Here is a 19367-nt window from a genome sequence, read left to right as displayed (position 1 = left end):
TAGGAACTAGACTCCATATTTTTTTCTTCTCTATCTGTTGAATCTCTTCTTCCATGACCTTGTATCAATCATCATCTTCTAATGCATCTTTCATTATTTTGGGCTCCTTCATGCTTAGCAAACATGTAAGACCCCTTCCCCAGTATCATATTATAAACTCTAAAATGGTCAAAACTAGGAAACATAAAAAGATGAGATGTCATGTCTTGGTCTCGCATGCATGGTATGTGAATTATAAACTATTATCATACACCTTATAATAGGATGATGATAAGTGGGTTCCACAAATTAGGTATGTCATCATTGGCATCCTACTCATTAATATTAAACCTAAGATCTTACTAAGATTGATATACCTTGTAGTCATTATTGCCATAAGTATCATATTTAGAATTTTATCAAGCTGGTAAGCTAAGACCCTATGGAAAAAGACTCAAGGTGTTATAACTTACAAAACTATGCTAATGGGTTCATAGTATGTTATGATCTATTAGGATAGTTGTTGTGAAAAGATGAAGTAACACCAACCCTTGTGAGTACTAATAATAATTATAGATGGAAATTGTTATCAATTTAGATAAAGGCTTACTTGGTAGAGCTTGAAATGATATAAACATAATAAGTCAATTGCAGTACAAGCGGTATTAGGTGGATAGGCTACAGTGAATGATGATCAAGATGAAGATATAAAATATTGACTAATAGATATAATGGGTTTACCTAATGATTGATTTTGAACCTATGCAAACATGATTATGAAAATATCCTGATAACTGACATTAGTGATTTTAGAGACATATGCATTCTAACATAATATCTTATAATGATAATGAGATAGTGTTAGTAATCAAACTATATGTAATTGAATCAAATAATACTAGTTGTTATGATCAAATTTTGGTGGTTTTGACCTAAGGTGTGTTATTGGAACTAAATTTCATGTTGGCTAATTTAGCAATATAGATACAACACTTTGTCATTTTTATAGAAAATGACTTAGAATGTGGTTTAGAATGTTAGTTGGATCATTTGATTAGAACATTAATGCTAATATGTAGATTCTAACATTTCAACATTTCAAAAAAAAAAACTTTATATGAAAATGATTGAGAAATAAAAGTTGATTATGACAATGGAGTATGTTAAAAATTTATTATGATGAATTATGGTTAAATGAGATGTATTTTAATATTTTGAATGTCTTATTTGAAATTATTAGGTACAGAAATTCCATTGAATTATGTTAATATGGATTACTTAACATTTAAATTCATTTGCACTTATGATGTGTATTTTATATGACCTCCTTGGACTATTGATGCTCATGTTTAGTGTGCAGGAAGAGGAACCATGGAAATCTTTGGGGGAAACAAGTTCCAAACTTATGTGAACACAGTACAACCAAGACAAATCTTTGGAAGATTAAAAAGCCTCATTGTGATGTATTTTATTTCATAATTATAAGCTTGCTTATTTGTGAAATTGTTAATCACAAAATTCATTAGGGACATGTGATAATGATGTAGAATGTGCTTTTAGGTGTCACTTGACACTTTTGATTATGTGTGTGTTAATGATATGTCATCTAGGGTTTTGGTCATGGTGGCATTTTACCCTAAAAACTAATTACCTTGTTAATGACTAAATAAACCCACTTGACAAGGGGTAGGATGGGTCACAACCAAAGGAAATTCGAATTTAGACTTGACTATGGTTTTGAGGGGTCATTAGGTGGTCCCAAAGTGCCTTTTATGTGGAAATGAGCTACCCATGTGATAGTATAACATGTTGGGGACCTAATTTTGACCATGATAGTGATAGACAACCTAGGGGGGGCCTTTACCAATGCCTTCTCCCACCAATTCGAAAATGGAGTTGTCATATGTGTTCTCTCTCATGGTTCCACTAAGTCAAATATAGAAAACTTAAAGGGAGACAAGTTTGTAAGAGGGATTGGCTTGGTGTTTTTGCTAAAATAGTTAGTGGGGTGGCCCTTTTAGAGAGTCTTAGACAAACTAGTGGTGTATTCACCCACTCTCTAAGTTTAGAGACAGATAGGGTTTTGGAGGAAGGCTAAGGAAGCTCTTCATCAACTATCATTGCCTTTAGGTTGGACCAAGGTTGGTGCTCAATCATGACCATTTTATTTTAGTATTGCATGATGAATCTACAAATATGGAATATTGTTATGGAGTCAAGGATTGTTATTGTGATCTTGTGTTGTGTGTGAATGTGCAATAAATTTCATGTTTTTTTGTCTCCTTCCTTGATCTCTTTGTTTCTTTTTTAATGTTGAATTTGTTCATGGGTGTGAAGGCTTCACTCACCATTGGGAGGGAAGAGAAGCTTTGGGTGAATGGGTTAGTTGGGCTCAACATTGAAGTTGAGAGATTCTCCTCTTGGAGAGGTTTTTTTGTTGTTCATGTAGTATAGGCTCCATTGAAGTCATATGCCTTGTTGATAACCTTGAAGAGGCATTTGTATTATGGAGGTATAAGTGTATTGATGTGATGAGAAGGATGCATTTAATAGCCTTGGAAAGGAATCATGCAATTGTAAATATATATATGTTTATGGATATGGCATTCTCCTCTTTGGAGAGCCCACCTTCACCCATTGTTTTATGATTCCAATGGTGAATCATTGTGTTAAACCTTGGAGGGTTTTTTAAATGTATTGTAAGATTGAGTTTTTTATTGTGACATGTTTGAGTGTAAAACATTGGAAACTTGTTTCCCCTACTAGCCAGGCGGCTTCATAGTAGCCTAGGATGGGAGGTGAGCCTCCATGGTTCCCAATTTTGTGTTATTGTGTGCAGGTTGAGGAAATGAACACCATGAAGAAGTTAGGGTTTGAGATGAGTACATCCTTTATATGTTATTTTGTATGAGTTATGAGGGTCAAAACCTCATCATTGTGTTTCCAAAATGTGAAGAGAATGTGATGTAAAATATGGGCTATCATATGTATGTAGTTGGTATGGTAAATATAGTAACTTCAATTTTTGCATGGGAAGAAAGAAATGGATCATGTGAGGGATGAATATCTTTTATTGAGAATCAACATTCATCATTCTAGCGATTTATACTAAAAATAAGTGATTGATTCATTATACTCAAGTGAATTTGTGCATTCAATCCATGGCTAAACATTGTAGAAATTTCATATTGGAAAGTTAGTGTTAAAGACAGGATGAGTGAGAGTAATGAAAAGTTCTTGTTATGAGATTTGTGAAATACAAATGAAAAGTTCCAATGTTGTAGTGTACACAAGTATGCATGGAAAAAACTCATTTTTTGCTATGAATATATGTTTCTATATATGATCCTAATTATCCATGAGTTCATTATTCTATGAATGGTTGTTCTTTCATAAGTGCTAATAAGCATTTGTTAGAAAAATTTAAAATATGACTTGTACATTGAGGTCTTAAACCCGACATTGTCTTGCATCAAAAAAAATCTTTGAGATTATATAGAACAAATGATAATATCATCTTTATCACCAAAATAAAACACCTTGCCTTCCTAGTTGAAATAGAAGAAATTAACTTAGCAAGACTTATAGTTTACATTCTATAGAGAAAAAAAAGAGTGTTGAAGATGCACATGTCACTTCTCTGGAAAATGTATGAGAAAAAGCAATTAATTTTTTCTTATTACAAAGCAATATAATATTAAGAAGGATTATGCCTAGAATATTCTTGTAGAGCACCATTAAAATAATCATTCTATCTTAGGGTCAAGAAATAAGTTGATAGGAATGACTAAATAGAATATAAAAGCATGCTTATTTCCATTAAAATCTCATAAAATACTATTCTCTAAGGAAAATCACGTGCATCAAAAAAGTGTCTTTCTTAAATAAATAAAATAAAATAAAATAAAAGATAACAAAAGAAAAAAAAAAAAAAAAAAAAACCTAAGTATGGGTGCCATATACTAGGATAATAATTAAGTAAAAGTTTAACCATGTGAGGGGAAAATGGTCCCCACACCCCCCTAAGCATCCTCACTTCCCATCAACCTTTCTAGCACATGAATTGATGGATTTGGGTTTGACATGTGTTCTGAGCTAGGTCAGAATTCTCTTCTCTTAGGTGTCATATTTTGATTGGGGAAGTAAAGCTTATATAGAAATATGTATAGTACCTATCCCCATCACACCTTGGGAAGAATAGATGAATTCCCTTCTCTTAGGCACCATATTTTGATAGGGGAACTAAAGCTTATATAGAAATATGTATAGTACCTATCCCCATCACACCTTGGGAAGAATAGATGAATTCCCTTCTCTTAGGCACCATATTTTGATAGGGGAAGTAAAGCTTATATAGAATTATGTATAGTACCTATCCCCATCAAACCTTGGGAAGAATAGATGGGCACTTGGACAATGCCCCATGTATTATTAAACTTGTCTTAGTTGCCTCCAAATTGAAAGGAGTGAAAAAGTTCCCACCCTAGGGAGTAGGTGCATAATCATGGGAAAGCCTCATTGGAATAAGATAGAGGTAGGATTAGGAAAGTAGGAGATAAGTGGGGCAATTAGTGATGTTTAGGGTTTAAGGTATTTTAAAAAAAAGATTCATGTGAAATGAAAGTATGTGGGGTGGTAGGAAAGAAATAAGGATGGAAGTTTCTTAGAAATAGGAAGATTAGTGGAGGTGGGGTAGGTTAGTAGAAAAGCATCATTCCATTAGTTAGTTAGTGAGTATAGTACTTATTCTTTATTTTTTTAAAGAGGGTAGTGCTTTAGATAGGAAAGATTAATAAACTCTTTTTTATGTAGTAAAGTGGAAATGTATCTAATAGAGTTAGGATTAAAATGTTAAGAGTAAATAATTATGGATATATGTAATTAGGAATCATATATGTTATGAAGTTAATTTTGGAACCATGCAATTATTAGCTAGTAGTATATGAATAATTTTGGGGTTAGGGATTATCTTAACCATCACCTTATATTATAATTATTCTAAATATTTATTATTATTATTTTTTTAATTTTTTTTAGTAATATATTTATATGTAATTTTAAGATTTTATGTTAAGTCATTATACTTAGTCTTTTCCACTAACCATAACCAATGAATGCAGTACATGCTAAGTAAGGTATAACTATGATTTATTTGTGAAGATAACATGTAACATTGTGAAATAATATATTAATTGGAACATACTTAATATGATGTGAATAGTAAATAAATATGTAGGTAAATTTAGGACATGTAATTATAATTCTTTAATTAGTTCAAGGTAACCTTCAATTAGTATGTTAAGTAGAGGGAAGTTGATTTAAAACAAGATTTACATGTGAAGTAATATAAAGAAGCCAAGTAGATATTTCTTGTTAGTAAGCAAAGGAGGTGAAGCACATGTAAGATTAGTTTTATAATTACCTAAGTAAAGGGGTGTTAGATGGTAACACATTGTAGTAGTAAGGGAGAAATAATTAGTCAATAATTACTTCAAATCTAGTAGTAGTACCTAGTCCATAAGACATTAATATAGCAAAAGTTAAGAAAGGATAGGATGTAAAGAATTCGTTTAAATAGTTATACCTATATAATAATAAACTAGGATAAAATTTATAATAAAAAAAATTGTCGGTTGAGTTTTTCCTCATAGAATTTAGGGTACGTCAAAACATGATTCACTTCTCAATCTATTTCTTTTCATTGGCCTAGCGTCTTTGTTTCCAATGATTTGATCAGTAGGATGATGTATTTTGACATATTTAGACAATCTTGGCTTAGCTCTCGTTTCTACATTTTGTCTTTTAGAATTAGAGTCACTATGTGCATCTCTATTAGGTATTTCAACATCTCTTTCATGTATACTAATCTTAGAATCAAAATGTGCATTTTCTTCATTCTGCAACTTGGCATCTAAATGTAGCTTAGTTCCTTAAAGCAACTTAGCATTCACAGGATGTGACTCGGCAATTACAAAAACTTGCTATTGGTTTGTAACTTGATTTGTAGCATCTTCTTCATTAGACATTCCTTCATAGAAGTATACAAATGATTTGTATTCTTCTTGTTCTTTCATAGGTTTAGCCTCATGTACTTCTATAAATTCATCAAAATTCATATTTTCACTTTCCACAATTTTGTTAATGTTAGTATTCAAACACTTATAGGCTTTTCTTCTTGTGGATTATCCAAGGAATGTACCTTCTTCACTTTTTGCATCAAACTTTCCATTTCTAACATCTTTAAGAATATAACACTTACTTCTAAATACCTTAAAGTATTTTATATTAGGTGGATATCCATACCATAGTTCAAAAGGTTTTGAATGAGCACCTTTTTTAACTTGCACATGGTTCAAGGTATATACAGCAATACTTACAACTTTTCTCCAATATTTCAAGGCAACATTCTTTTGCATCATAAGCATTCTAGCATAGTCCATTATAGACTTGTTTCTTCTTTCAGAAATTCCATTTTGTGGAGGGGTCCTAGGTGTAGATGTCAGTCTTTTGATTCCTCTATCATTACAGAACATCTCAAACTCAATTGAAGTGAATTCTCTTCCTTTGTCTAATCTCAAGCATTTTAGACTCTTACTTGTTTCTTTTTCAACTCTTGCCAAGTACCACTTAAACATTTGAAAAGAATTAGATTTTTTTTTAGAAACATGACTATCATCATCCTAGAGTAATCATCAACAAACATCATTATGTACTTATCTCCTCTGTAGCTTTGCACTTCAATAGATCAACACAAGTAGTTTGAAAAAACTCTAGTATATCCTTAAAGGTATAAGCTTTACCCTTAAATCTTGACTTTGACATTTTTCCTAGCAGACATTATTTGCATACTATATTATCAGGTTTCTTCAACTTACACAAACCTCTAACTCTTTTCACGTTATTGACACTAACCAAATTATAAAAATTAACATGACATAATCTCTTGTGCCAAAGCCATACATCATCAAGTTTTTCAATAAGACAAGAAGCATTCTCTATATCCAAATAGAACAAATTACTTCTATTTTGATCACCTTTTCCAATCAACTTCTCATTTGTGTCATATATATTGGTAGTTTTATTTTCAAATTTAACCTTACATCCCAGTTTATTCAATTTTGGCACACTTAACAAGTTATAATTTAATCCTTCAACATAGTACGCATTGTCAGATGAAATTTTGTCTATGAGTTTGATAGACCCTTTTCCTTTTATCAAACATGGTGCATCATTACCAAATCTTACACTATTTCCATCATAACAAGTTAAGGTAATAAATTTAATTTTGTCTCTAGTCATGTGATGTGAGCATCCACTGTCAATGATCCATCTATCATTCTTGTCCACAGAAGTCACAAGTGTAGTTGCCTCATCATCATCAGATATGTTCTTCATTGCAACATATACCACTTCATCATCATGTTCATCAGCAATGTAGCCTTTCTTCTTGCATTTGTCTTTGTAATCTCTTTCATCATCTTCTCTTCTATTTTTGTACTTATTTCCTTCTCTTTATTTCTTCTTCTATGTACATCTTGCAACATTGTGACCAACTTGATTGCAATTGAAAAAAATGATGGGTAACTTACCTTTGAACTTTCCTTTACCTCTGTGAAATCTCCTTGCCTATAGTGCTTCTGATTGTTCAATGTCTTTCTCATCTATATTATTTTCACTAGATACATATTTTATCTTTATTTTCTTCTTATTTTTCATTACCTCCTCAAAATCCTTCAATAAAAACTTAGCTTTGAAAGTAGATTTAAGACTCTGTAGCTTGTAGTTGTCAAAGTTAGATAGCTCAAAAGCAGTGAGTCTACCTACTAGACCTTCAAGGGTTAGATCATTTCCTAGAATACATCTCAACTCTTGGATTGCAAAAACTCTAATAGCATAGATAGATAGTAATGTTCTCAAGACTTTGCACAACATAGTATCATCATCTATATGACCAGTAGCTCCTCTTATTACACTAACAACTTCCTTTATCCTAGCAACATATTGAACAATATTCTCACCTTCTTCCATTCTCACATCATCAAACTTACCTTTAAGCCTCTTAGATTTGGCTCTTTGAACATTTTTTTCTCCTCCATAGATGGTGGTTAGGGCATCTCACATATTCTTTGTAGTGTTGCAACATTTGATGTCATCAAATTTGGCATAGGTTAGAGCAGAGTCAATCTCCAACATCGCCTAATTGTGTTCCTTTTTCTTCTTCATATCTTTAGTAATTTGGGCTCCTACTAGATCAACATGTTCCACTATAATGGTAGATTGTGCATGATCTCCAAGTCCTCCAAGGTAGCTTCATCAAACTTTTCCATGCAAGAAGGTTATCTCTATTGGTCTTGGGTATTTCTCTTTTAGACATCTTGATATGCATGCTTCTAGTACCTTAAAACTAGTCTTCTTATGTAGATTGCTCTAATACCAATTGTTGGAATTCTTTTAGAATAACTGAGGCGGGGTGAATCATTTATTCAAGGTCCATATGTACAAATAAAACTTTTCTTATCTTAGTGAACCCATAAAACACTCATATTCATGCATGCATCCAAATGAACATGTGAATACTTAAAACTTGTAGGCTATTATCTAATCAAATTGCAAAAATTTAAAGCATGAAGCACAACACATTCATTAGCACATCTGAAACAATGATTTAATGTAAAAAACTCAATTTGGGAAAAATAACCAGTAACGTGCTACTCCTTTTCACTCTTCTGAAGTGATGCCTTGTGAAAGGCCAACCCTGTTAAGGTTACAATACACACTATTGAATGTGACACAATTAAGGGATTTCATTCACCCTATTAAAAGTGAGCCTTGTTAGAGGACTTTAGGCCATTCACTTGGAATGTCACCTTGTTAAAGGATTTTGCAATGACTGTTAGGTCAACCTTAATCCAAAGGATTTACCCTAGACTAATACATTTGTTAGAGAGTAACAGTAGAGATTTGATCTGATACAACTTACGACTTCACGTACAGATTATAGATCTCTATTCAGTCCTCAATTCTTCTTGGCTTTCATACTTTGCAGCTCTGACAACTTGTTCACCCTTCAAGCATTCATCTTGTTTCTTGCTTAGTATGACATTGCAAACACTTCTCTTGGGTCACTTGATGAAGAAAAATCCTTAATTTCTTCTCCTCCTTAGGTTCTTGTGTTGGAATATTCAAATAGGAATAATACTTCTAAGAGGGGGGGGGTGAATCAGAAGTATTGTGCTTTGTCTATTAAAACTTTTTCTTAACTAAAAATAGACTGCATGCATATAAACATATCAAACAATTATGAAAAACACATAATCATCACCACATAACACTTGAGATTTTGGTAACCCAGAAACCCTCCAGGAATAAGAAGGTAAAATCAGCGTGGGGATGATACCCACAAAATTTACTGCAGCAATAAGGTTGTAACCACTTCTGACGGTCTGCCCTGTTAAAGGCTTTACATTGTATCAATAGTGACCTGGTTAAAGGATTTCAAACACTTTACAAGAAGTGTTACCCTACTAAAGGATTTCATCAACTATTTATAGGATTTACAAAATAGCTGCTAAGATAACCTATTACCATAGGATTTTCTTTCTAATACAATTGCTAGAGAGTATTAGGTATAATAAACTTGATAGATTACAATCCTTTGATTTCTGAATACAGGAACTTGATCTACTTTTTCTAATCTTGATCCTCTATGATCTGATACTCTTCACTCTGAGAATTAATTTTCCTTGCACACCCTCTTCCATTCACCATAGGGTTCAATGTGATTTTTTCTTCCTTATAAAGACATTCGAAGACTTAGGGTTAGATATGGATCTATGATCCATATTGAATCTCTATTTCCCGCTCATTCCTTGCATATTAACAATTGGTTGCATTCCTTTTCCATTTTTCTTATTGGTTTCATGTTGATTGCATGGGAAAAACAAAAGATTCGATCTTATCTTTTAATCCTTTGAGATTCATCATGTGTCAGCCATAAAAATGGTTTACATTTGAATTTGCAATGTTACAAACTCATATGTGCATTCTGTGTTGGTCGGCACTTACTGATCTCTGATGCTCAGCACTTATAATAAACTTTCTTACTCGGCACCGTTTATGACTCAGCACTCAAATGTCACTTGAAATTTTTATCATGCTCAACACCTAAATTCATTCGGCACCTGTTGGGTTTCCTGACTTGGCTCATGTTGTGGCTCGGCATACATGGTGTACTCGGCTCCAATGTAGAAAGTGATTAAGTGTGTTGGCACTCAAGTGTCAAAAACCATTTTGAGACTAACAATCTCCCCCTTTGACATGAGTGACAAAAACACTTAACTACCCTTATGAGTACATATACTAATTTTCTTGGTATATATAGAGGTTTTTTAAAACCTTAATCAAAATTTGTAATGTACATTATATATACCTCAAAAGTATTGTAACTCCCCCTGAGTTGATTGTACCATTATCAGTGCTATCTTGGTAACCAAAATTTGATGTTGTATATCATGCTCTGCCTTTGTTGTCTTATCTCCCCCATTATCTTGTCTCCCCCTATTTTTATTATCTCTCCCTTTTATTCTTATCTCCCCCTTTTTTGACACTTATGTCAGAGGGTTTTAAGGGTTAAGACCATATTTCGCCAAAAATTTGTTGTTTACCTCCATAATCATCTTAAGAGCTACATCCCAATTATGCAAAGCAATTTCCAATGATTTATGTTGGAGGGAAATTTTTACAGCAAGATGAATAAGTCCTTCTGAAGTAGAAAGATTAGGGTCTTTCTTGAGAATAGTTTCAGCATAGACCTGTTCTTTATGGAGGATTTCCAAATGTGGGGCTATAGAGGATTGGAGCTGTAATAGTTTGGCCTTGATGGTGGCCTCTTCTGTTGTTAATACAAATATTTCTTTATGAGTGTGAAGCATTTGAGCAAAATTCTTCTCACTTTGAGCTGGATCTCTAGGTAGCTGCATGCTAGAAATATTCAAGTTTCTTTCCAGGATCCTTATCTTTTTGCTGGTCTCTTGTGTGAAATATGAGAAGTCACACAACTTTTTGTATAATGAGAATATATTATCAAGTACCTTTTTGACTTTGTCTATGACCTTTTCCAATTATATCTGAGAAAGTGTTATTTCACTGGATATTTTCTCATTAACTTTTCCTTGAAATTTTCTTTCAGACCATTCCATGAGTTTTGCATTTGTTTCTAGGTCTGCATTTGTGACCTATTCAACAATGTCTAATAATTGTTCCATGATATGCTTTGACTCATCTAGTGACTGTATACTGAAAACATCCATAAATATATCTTTAATTTCATGCATTGTTTGCTTTTGTTGATACTCCTTTCTGAGTATTTCTTGCCTCTTTCTTCTATTTAGTGTTTCATGCACCTTATTGATTTGATCAATGTTAATTGTTTTTGAGTCATAACTCGGTATGACTATCTCCTCTTCTAGTTTAGGGTCTCCATAGTGAATGACCCTTGCAATAGTTGTAGAGCTTGATCTTGGTGATGATATCTATAAAGGCTTTTGTGTAGGAGTCCCCGAGGTAGGAAAATTTATCAATGTTTGTATTGCCTCCTGCTCTTTAGGGGTTTCTTCTATTTTCTCCTCCTGTTGTCTTCCTTGATCAATTATCGTATTTGTAGGAAGTGCACCTTGTGTTTGTCCTATAGGATCATATGTAATAGTCTGTCCCGTTTGTTCTAGTTCTTTGTCTGCTGATGCACTTGTCTTCTGAACTGTGGTGTCAACTATGCCTGTTGAAACAACTATTGGAATTTGAAGTTGACCACTAGTAGCTGTAGAGATGTTGGAAGGTGGTTCTTGTGGTTTCACCTTATCTCTTATTGTGTTTTCTACTAGTTTTTGTAATTCATCCATACTGACCAATACTAGATCTGCACATAATCTTACTTGTTGCGTAGATTGGTCAAGGATTCTTTTGAGATCCTCTACAGTTAATGGATTGATGTTCTAACTAGAAGTATCAGGAACATCCTATACTATTATAGTTTCTGTAGGTGTTATGGGTACATGAGGAGGGCTTGGTGGTGGCAATTGTGTGTCTTGCACACTCTGATCTTGTTGTTGCTCTTGCTCAGTTGTTGCCATTTTATCTTGCTTTGGTGTGTCCTCCTCTGTTTCTCTTTTTTCTTCTTCCTTCTTCTCTTCTCTACCTTGCTTTACTTATGTCTTCTCTTCTCTCCTTTTTCTTCTTTCTTCTGGTGGAGCAGAAGCTTCTTCCTTGTATTCTTCTTCAAGAAAATATTCAGTTTTCTTGTACAAGTTCTTCCATGCTTTGGTTTTTCTTTGTACAATATCTTCCATTTTTTTTTGGAGAATGAAGAATGCCCTGTATTTAGGTGTAAACCTGACATTGTGCCTTTTGACTACTTTTTCTACTTGCTCCTTGGTCAAATCTGGCAGTATGCCTGCTAGAGTTGTTTCTCTCATCTCCTTTTCCATTCTTAAACAAAAATGTCATCTGTCTTCTACAATTTTTGACAGTTCATCTGGCAATTGTCCATCTAGTTCAAGAGGGGTGTACTTGAACTATGCCATCATTCCATAAATTGATTCCTCTATTCTATTATGTTCTTCTTTAGTGAACTTATTGAAATCAACTTTATTTATATTGCTTAAATCTCCTTTTCCAATCTTTTTACATATTATATCAACTGAAGAATGACATACCTTTTCAAATTGATCTTCTTCATCAGTATCAGGTTGAGCTACATATCTTCTTCTTTTTCTAAGCTCATCTTGTGTCTTCTTGATTGGTTTCTTCTTTGTTGCTTTCTCTTTGGCTTTTTGAGTTGAGTCCCTTGTTACAGCTCTCGTTGTTGGCTTTTGGGGTGATGGTAGAGCATCTTTTTTTGGTTTGGGTTGAGTTGGAAGCTAATCTTTTGTCTTTCTTTTCTTTGGCTCAGCCTAGGTTGGTGCTTCCTTGGTTTCTTCTTCCTCAGCACCTTCCTCCTTGTCTTCACCTAGGCCTTGAGTTAATTCCATTAGGCCTTGCTCTTGTTCATCCTCTTCATCATCATTGTCATTGTCATCATCTTCAACTTCAGCCTCTACCCCTTCACCAAATTGCTTCTTAATTTTATTCATCAATTTATCTTTCTTTTTCAATGTGGAGGCAGATTTTATTTTTGATCTTACCACATCACAAGTGCCAAAATGTGGGGCACTCTTATTTTTTTCTTCTGCCAACAATGCAGTTATTGTTGTAGATGCTTCATCAACATTGATTTCATAACCAAATGGCCTTAGCCATCACACCCTTGGAATTGCAGCTTGAATGTAGGTGAAGTCAATATCAACTAAGAAGCATATATCATTAATATGTTTTTCTACTAAAGAAACTGGTATTCTCACCCTTTGCTTCATGGATTTCTTGAAATCCTCAAAATAGCTTGTCACCAAAGTATCAAAATTTTCTCCCATTTATTCTATATACTCATTTATTTCGGATACGATGGTCTTATCACTCCTCCATGTCACTTTTCCAAAAGAAGGAATTTCATTTTGAACATAAAAGAATATACAAACCAAAATTGCTCCAAATTTACATTGAGCACCCTTTGTCCTTCTTATGGAGTTAGGTTTTCATTTATCTATTGTAGTTGTAGTTTAGCAAGATCATAAGTATGATCCTTTTCACCAGTTTATACCCTACATCTACTACTATGTATGGCACACTATTGAGTCTACTGGATTGGTAGAATTTTTGGGCAATAACTCTAACAGCAAACTCAACTAGAGGATATTGAATGGTATGAATAGTCATTCCTCTCTTGTTCCACTGAGCACCTGTATTCTTTTTAATGACCTCCTTGGATTTTCTTCTCAAGGTCTTGTGTTGATCTAGGGTAGGATATCCAGTTACCCTATGAATTATTCTTTTTGTTAGTTTGACAGGGACATCTTCTAACCATAGACTACCATCATGAATTCTTCTCAATACAAGTCTGATCCACTCTATCTTGAATACGGTGGGAAAACTTAAAACTTGTGTCAAACCCTTCTTTTCAACAATTTTGTATTCATCTTTTAATACTCCATTGACACACAGCTTTGCAAAGGCTTCTCTAATTTCCATGTCTCCTAGGGCTCCTATCTTGCAATTGTAACATCTTCTTACATCCTGAACCATGACGACGTTTGGGGGTAATGCAAGAAAGGGCTTCGGTTGGGTCATTTTTGTATGCTACTTTAGGAATAGGGAAAAAATCAAGCTGCCTAACTTCATTAGACACTAGCTGGACTTCAAATGACTCTTTTTCTATGGTTTTCTTGGAACTCAAAGCCATTTATGTAAACTAGGGTTTCTTTTACACAGAAATACGAAACTGCATAGCTCGGCACAAATGGAAATACCTTAAGATCAATGAAAACTCATTGTAAGAGGTTGCAATTTGCTTGGAATACTAGATTCTATATTGCAAAGTTGCTCTGTGCTCTTTATCTCCTCTGCTTCTTGATCGCGATGAGGAAAAATGATTTAAATCGCAATAATATACCCTATTTCCATCACATTAAATGCTCAACTTCAAACTTGGCTTATGAAGGATTTTTAACACTACTCGGCTTGCACTACATTCTTATTTTACTCAGCTTCCATAGGAGTTTCTTAGCTTGGTATCATTCATCAACTCGGTCGCTGTTAGGAACTCGGCTTCCACTAGGATTTTACTCGGCATCCAAAGACAATTTTGGCATCATTTTGTCTTGGCATCTTGTTTCATGCAAATTTGTACTTTGCATTGCTTCTTCATGATTTAGGGCTGATGTATGATACTTCCTTGTATGTATCAACCCCATAGACTCATCTTGAGATTAATTGGATGAGAAATGATCACTTGACTTTGTGGGTAAAGTGACCCTTTCATTGGATGTACTTGATTCATTCCTTTTCTGCCATGTCTTCTTCATGTTGGCTCTAATGTATTCCTCATCAATCTTTTCTTTGCCCTTGTTTGATTCAATTTTTGGTGCTTTTGACCTTGTAGGACAGTTTTTGCTAATGTGACCAATTTTTAGGCAACTAAAACATGTGGTTTGGCTTAGCCACTTGCTATAATTCCCTCTAAAATGTGTTCTTATGAAATTCTGGGGTATATGTCCATATTCCTGACAATAATGATAGCTATGCCTGGTGTTGTAATCCCAGTGGTACTGACTTTCATTTCCTTTTGTTTTTTTTTGTTGATTTGATGTCCACATAGGCTTTGATCTGCATTCAAATTCTCTGTGTCCATACTTCTTACAATTATAACAATGTCAATCAAATCTTTGTGTCCTTGTAACTCTAGATCTACAATCTTGTGTCATATATCCTTTCATGTTGCACTTGTGACAGTAACTTTTATTTTTGGGTGTGCTTGTCTGATTGATTCTTCTACTCCTACAAACATTAGTAGTATGCCCCCTTTTATTATAGTAGTGACAAGTAGGTTTAGAATCCTTACCTTTATCACTTCTTTGTTCAACACTCTTTGATGATTCTCCAATTTTAGTGCTGTTGTATCCAAGTCCTGATGTATCATGGGCTGATCTTGGAAATTTCATCAATTGTTCAAAGTACTCAATGGCTTCACTTGATTTTTTGAGATTCTCTGCTACCTCTTTTTCTCTATTCAATTCATTCTACAATTTTTCATTCTACATCTTCAAAGTAGAGAACTCAATATCTTTTATGTTGATTTCATGATGAAGATTCATTATTTGAGCAAGTGTATCCATCTGCATGTTTGAGATCCTTGATAATTCAGTAAATTTTTCTTCAAGTCTATTTGCAAGATTTATTTTGTCATTTTCCATCATGACTTTGTCCTCAACTGTTCTTTTCTTTTGTTTAGTGATTTCACATAACATTATGGCCTGAGATTCATGTTCCATCTTGAGAGATCTTATCTCGTCTGCTTGAACTTTATTTTTCTTTGTCAATTCTGCTATTGCTGCATCAAACTCTTTAGTGTCTCCATTGGTGCACAGTTTTGTGGTATCAATCTCCTTATAGTTTATATCATTTTCAGCCATGGCTATATCCTTTCTTCTTTTCAAGGATTTTCTCAATTCCTCCCTTGCTTCCTCTACTTTGTGTAGTGCCAGTTGCACATCAATCACTTGATTGTCAATAATCTTCCCAAGTTTGAAGACTTCCATCTTTAGATCTTTTTCTCCAAGTTTTTAGACTTCTTCTTGTGAGAACCTTGCTGCTCTAATACCAATTTTTGGAATATTCAAATAGGAATAATACTTCTGATTCACACCCCCCCCCCCCCCCCTCAGAAGCATTATTCCTATTTGAATTTTCCAACATCTTTCACATGACACCAATCTCTCTAACCTCTTTTCTTCATGACCAAACATTCCTACATAAAGGAAATTAGAATATTTTCCTGCTCATTATCCATCATCTAAATTAAGATTTTGGATGGATTAGGTAGGATACAATATATCTACCCCATATCTTGTCTTTTCTAGAAACTTCTCTTAGAATCCATTTGAATTTTCCTAAAAATAGTTTATATCAAATTTTGTATCACCAGCTCATCAATCTTATTGTCCTCCTAGTTTAAAAGTTCCAAGAAAACAAACTTGTCAGCTTATATTTGGTGAATCTTCAATCTTTGTCATAATGCAGTAGCTTAGCATTATCAATCTTGTAATGGTTAGCACATATTTTTTCAATTGGCATCAAATGTAAAATCACTCAGCGTCAACTAGATTTTTTTATTTCTCAGCATCAACTAAATTTTACTTGGCATCTACTATCTTGCTCAACATCCATTAGAATTTTCTTTCATTCCACTCCAACTAACTTTCTACTTGGCTTGCACTACATTTTATTGGCACCTTCTATCCACTTAGTCAAGCTTGATAGACAAATTTTATTTAACTTGTTCTTCTAAACTTTCCAAGTGTAGCTAGGCACTTTGTAACCTTAAGTAGATCATCAATACCTCATGTCATCACTGTCTTAACTAATCCTTGTACTTCATTACATAAGCATAACTCAACCTCTCCTCTAGGTGCTTTTGTTACATCTTGTTGATTGAATCCTCATCATCAATAAACTAAGTGATAGTACCTGAATCATATAAGCAATTATCTTACTAGCAAATAGTAGGTTTGACATCAATGACAAAACAATGATTGAAACACATAGTCTTCTTCAACAATATCCTTCTTGACAATACTCTTTTTCAAATGATCTTTTCAATAAGACATCAACACAATATAGTAGAGGCCAAGCATATTAATAAGCTATCAAGAGTTGAGAAAATAGTTATATAGAAACCAAGTAAGAACAAAAAAAATTCATACATGGTCGAACATCAAAGCATTCGAGTGTTGAGTAGTTTAGTTTTGACATATAAGTTTGTAATGGCACGAACACATATGTAAACCATTGTTGACTAACTTTTTCATGACATTTAATATTTTTAGATCCAGAAAGGATGTTGGTTATGCATCATTACAAAAGGTAATGATCCCAAGATGTACAATTAAACCAATCAAGATAAGGGACATAAATAGTAAAAGATGATGAACTGTGGGTCATTGATCAAGATCTAGAACCTTCACAAGAATGTCTATTTAAGGTTGATTAAAATCCTAGAATCTGTATGTGAGATGTGTAAGGAGTGAATGCACATATAAAGTATAAGAATGAAGTTTTAAATAAAAATAAGACAGAGATGAATCAGAGTAGTGAAATACTAAATAGAGTTATAAGATTAGGAGATCAGATTAGAGATATAGCAAAGAGGAGACCCAAGATCAGCCTACAAAGAAAACTAAGGGTCAAGTACTAAAATAGTTATTGTTAATTGAGACAAGATAAATCTCTTAATGAAGTGGTCCTAACTGTGAGGCGTCACCCTAATCCATTATATCACATTTGATACAATATATTTTGACACATTACGATATTATTTGATGGGCTTGATATTATCTATATATTATTTATGCTATGTGATACTTTCTTTTAAAATACTTGATTATGTTATTTGGTGTGTTCTATGTAGACATTAATTATGATGATGTAAATTAGTAAATCATTCAAAATTATCATTATGTCAATACTTTAATTATGAAATTTGTGATGTTAAATATGTGTAAAGAAATGAGAAAGGTTATTTGAATGAAAATTTTAATGTTCTAATCAATATGATTATCCAAATGAGTTTTAAAATATATATATTTGATTTTCTCAAACTAATGATATTCAAATTGAGTGTGCAGGATAATTAACCATGAAAATTATCGGAGAATCATAAATTGACTCTATGTAAAATTTGTGAAACCAAGGTTGAGTCTATGAAGAGATCTAGACCTCATTGTCTAGTGTTTAATTTGTATCATAATTTCAATGTATGTGTATCATTCTATATTTTGTGACATATCAAATATTATGTAAAAGTGAATTTTATGGTGTCACTTGACACTTGTTATATGCATATGTGTATCATCATGTTATTTAGGATTGGCAAAGTAACCCATTTGTTGGAATGTCTTAACGCGAAGAGATCTTCTGAGAAGGGGGGGGGGGGGGGTGTTGGGGTTCTTTTTATCCACTTTTAAACCCTTAATTACATATAACTAAAATTAACATGCATGCATATAAACATTAGACAATCATAAGAGACAAACATGCATCACCACATAACACTTGAGATTTTGATGACCCAAAAACCCTCCAAGAATAAGAAGGTAAAACTAGGGTGGGGATGATACCCACAAAATTACTGTAGCAATTGATTTCAACCACTTCTGATGGTTTGCCTTGTTAAAGGCCTACCCTATTAAAGGCTACAACACACTATTAATATATGACCCTATTAAAGGATTTCTACACCCTATTAGGAGTGTGCCTTGTTAGAGGACTTAAGAAAATTCAACTTAGAATGCCACCCTATTAAAGGATTTACATAAGGCTATTAAACCTACCTAACTCAATAGGATTTCCAAATTCCTAATACAATTGTGAGAGAGTATTAGAATAATACACCTAAATGAATGCAATCTCTAATGCTGATCTTAGGCTCTTGATCTGCTCGTCTATTCCTTATCTCTGCTAGATCTGATCTGTTGATTGTGTTCCTTGTTCTATTCTCATCAACTAGATGTGTAAATGTTGTCCTTTCCACTGAATCTTTGATACCAATGTTCTGTAATGACCTCAATAAAAGGCTCTACTATTCCTTCTTCTCTCCAACTCTCGTTCAATGGCCTCAGGACTCCCTTATAAAGATTAGTGGATCTTTATGCATCCTTGGATAAAATGTTCCCACTCAAACCCTAGAAATTCACCCATTGGTTGCATGCAATTCTAATTTTCTGATTGGTTGCATGAGGATCGCA

Source organism: Cupressus sempervirens, chromosome 5, assembly GCF_028749045.1.
Source record: "Cupressus sempervirens isolate cs-2001-9-10 chromosome 5, ASM2874904v1, whole genome shotgun sequence".
NCBI lineage: Eukaryota > Viridiplantae > Streptophyta > Pinopsida > Cupressales > Cupressaceae > Cupressus > Cupressus sempervirens.
The sequence above is the reverse complement of the archived record's forward strand: the minus strand, read 5'-3'. Positions refer to the sequence as shown.